The sequence below is a fragment of the Eptesicus fuscus genome, chromosome 22 (genome assembly GCF_027574615.1).
Source record: "Eptesicus fuscus isolate TK198812 chromosome 22, DD_ASM_mEF_20220401, whole genome shotgun sequence".
In the NCBI taxonomy this organism is placed as follows: domain Eukaryota; kingdom Metazoa; phylum Chordata; class Mammalia; order Chiroptera; family Vespertilionidae; genus Eptesicus; species Eptesicus fuscus.
The window spans coordinates 2380719-2386718 of NC_072494.1; positions in this window are offsets into that span (position 1 = coordinate 2380719).

The window sequence follows — 6000 nt, forward strand, 5'->3', positions numbered from 1 at the left end:
AGGACCGGGCCCCAGGATTGACTTGAGATCCCGGATGTAGGTGATGGCCCCGGATGGAGGTCTGAGTCTCGCCGTGAAAATAGGGGACCTCCCATGTAGGTCTGTGCCCCGATTTGAGGACTGATTCTCGGATGGAGGTCTGGGCCCCAGGAACAGGGTCTGTGTGCGTGGATTCGGGATTAAGTCCCAGTTAGTAGTACCGGCCTGGAATTGAAGTCAGCATCCGGGACACAGTTCAGGGCCCTGTGGGAGGTCCTAGTCCCGCCTTGTAAATAGGGGTCCTCCCATGAAGGTCTGGGCCCCAAATTGAGGTCTGATCCCTGGACGGAGTTCTGGGCCCTGGGATATGGGTCTGGGTGCCTAGATTGGTGTCTGGCTTCTGATAAGGACTCTGTGTCCCGGAATAGAGGTCTGGGCCACAGGATTGACGTCAGACACCCGTATGTAGGTGAAGGCCCCGGATGGAGGTCTGATTCTTGGATGGAGGACTGGGACCACGTAGGGGGGTCTGGGTGCCTAGATTCGGGGCTGGGTCCCGGGGTAGTGGTACCGGCCCGGGAATTGAAGTCAGCACCCGGGACACAGGTCCAGGCCCTGTGGCATATCCAAGAACCGTCATGTAAACAGGGGTCCTCCCATGAAGGTCTGTACCAGAATTGAGTTCTGATCCCTGGATGGAGGTCTGGGCCCAGGGATGGGGGTCTGGGTGCCTGGATTGAGGTCATGGCTACTGTAAAGGCTCTGTGTCCCGTGATAGAGGTCTGGGCCACGGGATTGACTTCAGATACCCCGATGTAGGTGATGGCCCCGGATGGAGGTCTGAGTCTCGCCATGGAAATAGGGGTCCTCCCATGAAGGTCTGTGCCCCGATTTGAGGTCTGATTCTCGGATGGAGGTCTGGGCCCCAGGAACAGGGTCTGTGTGCGTGGATTCGGGATTAAGTCCCAGTTAGTAGTACCGGCCTGGAATTGAAGTCAGCATCCGGGACACAGTTCAGGGCCCTGTGGGAGGTCCTAGTCCCGCCTTGTAAATAGGGGTCCTCCCATGAAGGTCTGGGCCCCGAATTGAGGTCTGATCCCTGGACGGAGTTCTGGGCCCTGGGATATGGGTCTGGGTGCCTAGATTGGTGTCTGGCTTCTGATAAGGACTCTGTGTCCCGGAATAGAGGTCTGGGCCACAGGATTGACTTCAGATACCCGGATGTAGGTGAAGGCCCCGGATAGAGGTCCGAGTCCCGCCATGTAAATAGGGGTCCTCCCATGAGGTCTGTGCCCTGAGTTGAGGTCTGATCCCTCGATGGAGGTCTGGGCCCCGGGATGGGGGTCTGGGTGCCTGAATTGGAGGCTGGGTCCCGGGGTAGTGGTACCGGCCCCGGAATTAAAGTCAGCACCCGGGACACAGTTCAGGGCCCTGTGGGAGGTCCTAGTACCGCCTTGTAAATAAATAGGGGTCCTCCCATGAAGGACTGGGCCCCGAAATGAGGTCTGATCCTTAGACGAAGGTCTGATCCCTGGATTGGGGTCTGGCCTCCGGTGAGGACTCTGTCCCGGGATAGAGGACTGGGCCACGGGATTGACTTCAGGCACCCGGATGTAGGTGAAGGCCCCGGGTGGAGGTCTGGGTCCCGCCATGGAAATTTACAGCGTCAAAAGCAATCAGTCACCGGCGATTTAGCACTCCTACCTTCATTCTCTGTGACCAGCTCGCAGAGGTTTCTCAGACCCCCGGGAGGATCACGTGGAGATGGCGTGTTTTAGAACATCAAGCCCCGTCCTGTTCTTTAACCTCAGCACAGTCCCGCGATCGGGACACAAAGCACTGCCGTTTTACAAATATGTAAGTTGGGACCTGGGACTAAGTGGCTTGCGCAGAGCCATGCTTTCAGAGAGGAAATAAAAGCAAAAGTTGTGTTTTTTTCCCCACCAGGCTTCTCGTCCTGGGCTTGGCTGGCAGATCACCGTTCATCGAGGGGCTGTCCTGGGCACGTGGGGTGTTTAGCCACATCCCTGGCCTCAGCCCACCGGCTGGCAGTCACACGCTCCCCTCCCCCATGGTGGGACAATGTCTCCAGTCATCACCAGTGTCCCCTGGGGACCAAAATCGAGCCCCTGTGACAGGACAGCTGGCCTTCCGCCCACAACCAGTTTTTAAGCAAGGAAGGGCCAGATCCTTCCCTCCCCCGCCCCCCACAAACTTCAGTAATGAAGACAACACATACCATATAACGTAAAACCCACATTTCATTGCAGTGCATCATAAGTACGTTCCGGCTGATCACACGTCATTCACTAAATGTCAGGATTTATTTGTTTAAGATCTAGGCCATTCGATAAAGAAAGAGCCACTCAATAAATCAGAAAGGTGCTAAGTTGGGGTTTATAAATTAGGATCGGCTAAGGTTCGGCCAGATTGCAGAACAAAGATAGGAGGACTTCGGTCAAGACCAATCCCGTGGAGCGGAAAGGCCTCGTCCTCCGTGGTCCTTTGCCTTACCGCTATAAACACCTGCGAAAGGCCACGGCGTCGCCGAGCTGTATCTTTAACGGCGGCAAATGCGCACATTCTGGAAGCCCCGTCTCCGCGCTGTCTTTCAACCTTGCGCAGTCCCGTATGTGACGGCTGCATCCTAGCCATCATGGGGTGTGATTCGCATCCCTTTTCAACTTGGAATTCCAGCAGACACATTGGCTGCTGCTACACAACGTGCGTAGCTATCACCTGCACGACCACGTCCTGAATGTTCCGTGGGCCCGCATCGTGCCCGGCCCCTGCCGCCGTGGCTGCACGTGGTTCTGAGGTCACGCGGGTCACGCTGCCACAGCCCCCTCTGAGACCTGTGGCCACGTTGCTTTTGGAGGCAGATCCCAGGAAGCGAGGGACTGGCCCCCGACGTGTGTGGCCCAGCTGCGCTCGCAGCGACGTACCCGCCAGCAGGAAGCACGTCCCGTCGGCCACGTCCCTTCCTTGCCGGGTGGGGGCGTTTTCACCTTTTCCATGTTTTGTAAGTGGATAGTCAGCACCTCCACTGGCGGCTCCCGTTGTGGGTGCTCATGGTCTCGGTGTCGGGGTGTGGGGGGGGGGAGGAAAGAAGCATTTCTCGGGCGCCTCCCCTGCCCGTCACCTCGCGGGTACCTGCACGCTGCCTGAGGGCCCGGCCCTGCCTCGCCGCCCACGCCACGCCCTCCGCAGCCTGGCCCGCCTCACCCCCACGTCAGGACCTGAAGCTGCATCGCGCGTGTACGCTCGCCTTCATGTCACTGACCCCTCCGATAAAGCGGGCGCAGGGGCGCGTCTGGTCTGGGATGGGACTTGGCACGCGGTAGGGCCGGGATAAACGTCGCTGAGTGAGACGATGAAGGCTTAAGGAACGGATCTCAATTTATAACAGTGATTCTGACTGATGGCCACTCGGACCTTTTACAGACAGCTCGTCCGTCTCCCCTTGTGTGGGTGCTTCCCCACTGGGTCACATTCAAGCAAGGTCAAGGTCAAGCAAGATCAAGTAAGGCCAAGCATGCTGGGTGTGCCTTGGCCAATGGGAGGCGCGCAGAAGTGGTGCGTGTGTGAGGGTCTCGGGCAGACGAAGGGCCGGCCTCTCTCCCCCGGGCTCTCGGCCCCTGCCAGCGGGGCTCTCCGTGTCCTGTGACTATTAATAGGCGCCAGCCGCACTGCCCCCCGGTGGCCGTGCCGTGTGAACCAGAAAGAAGCAGTGAGCGCTTGGGGCTGAGACAGAGGGCTGGCTGGTCCTGCGGGAGAACCCAGTGGGACCCGCCTGATGTCGGTTTGAAAATGTGGTCAAGTCCGGCCGGCCTGGCTCAGTGGTTGGGCATCGACCTACCAACCAGGAGGTCGTGGTTCGATGCCCCGTCAGGGCACGTGCCGGGCGTGCAGGAGGCACCCGATCCATGATTCTCATCGTTGATGTTTCTCTCTCTCTTCCTCCCTCTCCCTTCCTCGCTGACGTCAATAGAAACACATTTTTAGAAGTTACGTGGGAACTTGATGCGTAAAAAGCCCCAGAAGGGAGCTCTGACCAGTCTCGAGACACTGCCATCAACGGGAGACACGGCTCCCCGCTCGGGGCGTCGGGCCATCGCCGGACTCAGCGCCCCGACCCGCCCGGCCCGCTGCCCCGTTCCGAAGCCTCGCGTCCACGGCCACACCACAGTCGTCAGGAACCCGCGTCCAAATAAATAGCTTTTAATTATGATACATTACTGATTACAGTAAAAATTGGCATCTCCCCCTCCGAAAGCAGAAGCACCAGTCTGAGAAGGGACCGAGTGGAAGGTGTCGTCAGGGAAAGGGAGCGGAACCCCGTGTGCAAACGGGGTCTCGCACAGAACATACTCCCCAGAAGCAAGGCCGGTTCGCACACCGAGCTCGGCGAGGGCGGCCGTGGTGTCATGCGGACGAATGAAGTGAAACCCCCCCCCCGTGTCGCTCCACGTCCACGTCACAGGAAGCGCGGCGGGCTGCGGGGCCGGCGGCCGGCTCCTCCGCCTTCCGACGTGAACAGGGAGAACGTGAACGAGCCCCGAACGGAGGGACTTGAGACAGATGTGACCCGTGTGCGTAGCCGGTTTCTCTTCCCGTCGCCTCGGGGATTCAGGGAGAAACCCGGGGGGGCGTTTCATGTCAGAACCCAGGGGCTCCCCCGGGCCTCCCGCGTTAGCTAACACCTACTCTGTGCCCGGCCGCGCCGCCGGGGACGGGGACCCGGAGGAGGGAGACGCGGCCCGCCTGGGAGGAGCTCACAGTCTAGTGGGGGAAACGGAGACGTTGACACTGACTTTGAACTGAGGAAAACCATCGGACAACTGGAGAAACTCCTTTGCAGTCGGACAAACTTTGGGTGCTAGGAATGGACGGTGAAGAGGGACGCCGTCCAGTGCAGGGACGGCCCGGCGGCCTCTGTATCATGTGACTTCGGCGAAGGCGGTGATGTGGTTCTGCGGGGAGAGAGAGGAAGCCAAGTCAGGGTCTGGGCGGGGCTGGCTCCGTCCAGGAATTAGTGCTTCTGCCAACCGTCCCCAGCCGCGCGGACAGCCACAGCCCGTAGGCTCAGGCTGCACCACACACAGCGGTATTAGGTCCCGTGTACCGTGACATACACTTAGCTGCTAAGTACATGTTGTATTCAACGTTCTTTAAAAATACGTATATACCTATTTTTATTGATGTCAGAGAGGAAGGGAGAGGGAGAGAGAGAAACATCAGTGATGAGAGAGAGTCATGGATCGGCTGCCTCCCGCACGCCCCACACTGGGGATGGAGCCCCCAACCTGGGCCTGTGCCCTGACCGGGAATCGAACCGTGACCTCCTGGTCCTAGGTCAATGCTCAACCACTGAGCCCCGCCGGCCTGGGCTGTCTTCAACATTCTTAATTCCCCAAATAAGTGGACATGTTGTACCTGCTCTCTTCAAAACGAACACTGAAATCTGGAGCGAAACGGCAGAGCCGGGCACATTAATACTCCGCTCAGGGCTGACGGGACGTGGGAGCCTCGGCGTCGCTGCTCCCGGGCGACAGGTGGCGCGGACGAGGTGGGCACGGGCTCCGGCGTTGCCGGCGGACAGAGACCTACTTAGACCCCGCGTTTCGGCTGCAGGAGGCCGGGCCCCAGACGGCCCTGTCTGCCGTTACCTCAACCGCAGAATTCTCCCCACGGCCTTTGCCTTGTTTTTACTTTTTGTTTTCCCAAGCCCCAGCACTGGGTACAAAGAAACCCTGCGGAACGACTGACATTTCAATGGATTCCGACGTGCAACAGGCCCTCCGCGGCTGCCGGAATTGCAGCACAAAACGGCCCTGACATAACGAATCACGCCACCTCCAGGGGCGCCTAGATCTGAGGTGAGTGACGGACGGCCCGGCGGCGGCGGCGGCAGGACAAAAGGGCGTTACCCTCACGGCCCCGTCTGCAATGCTTGTCAGAGTGGCTTCTGTATTCACTCCAAGTCACGTGCGTCCTGCAAAGGCATTCTGTGTAATGAAC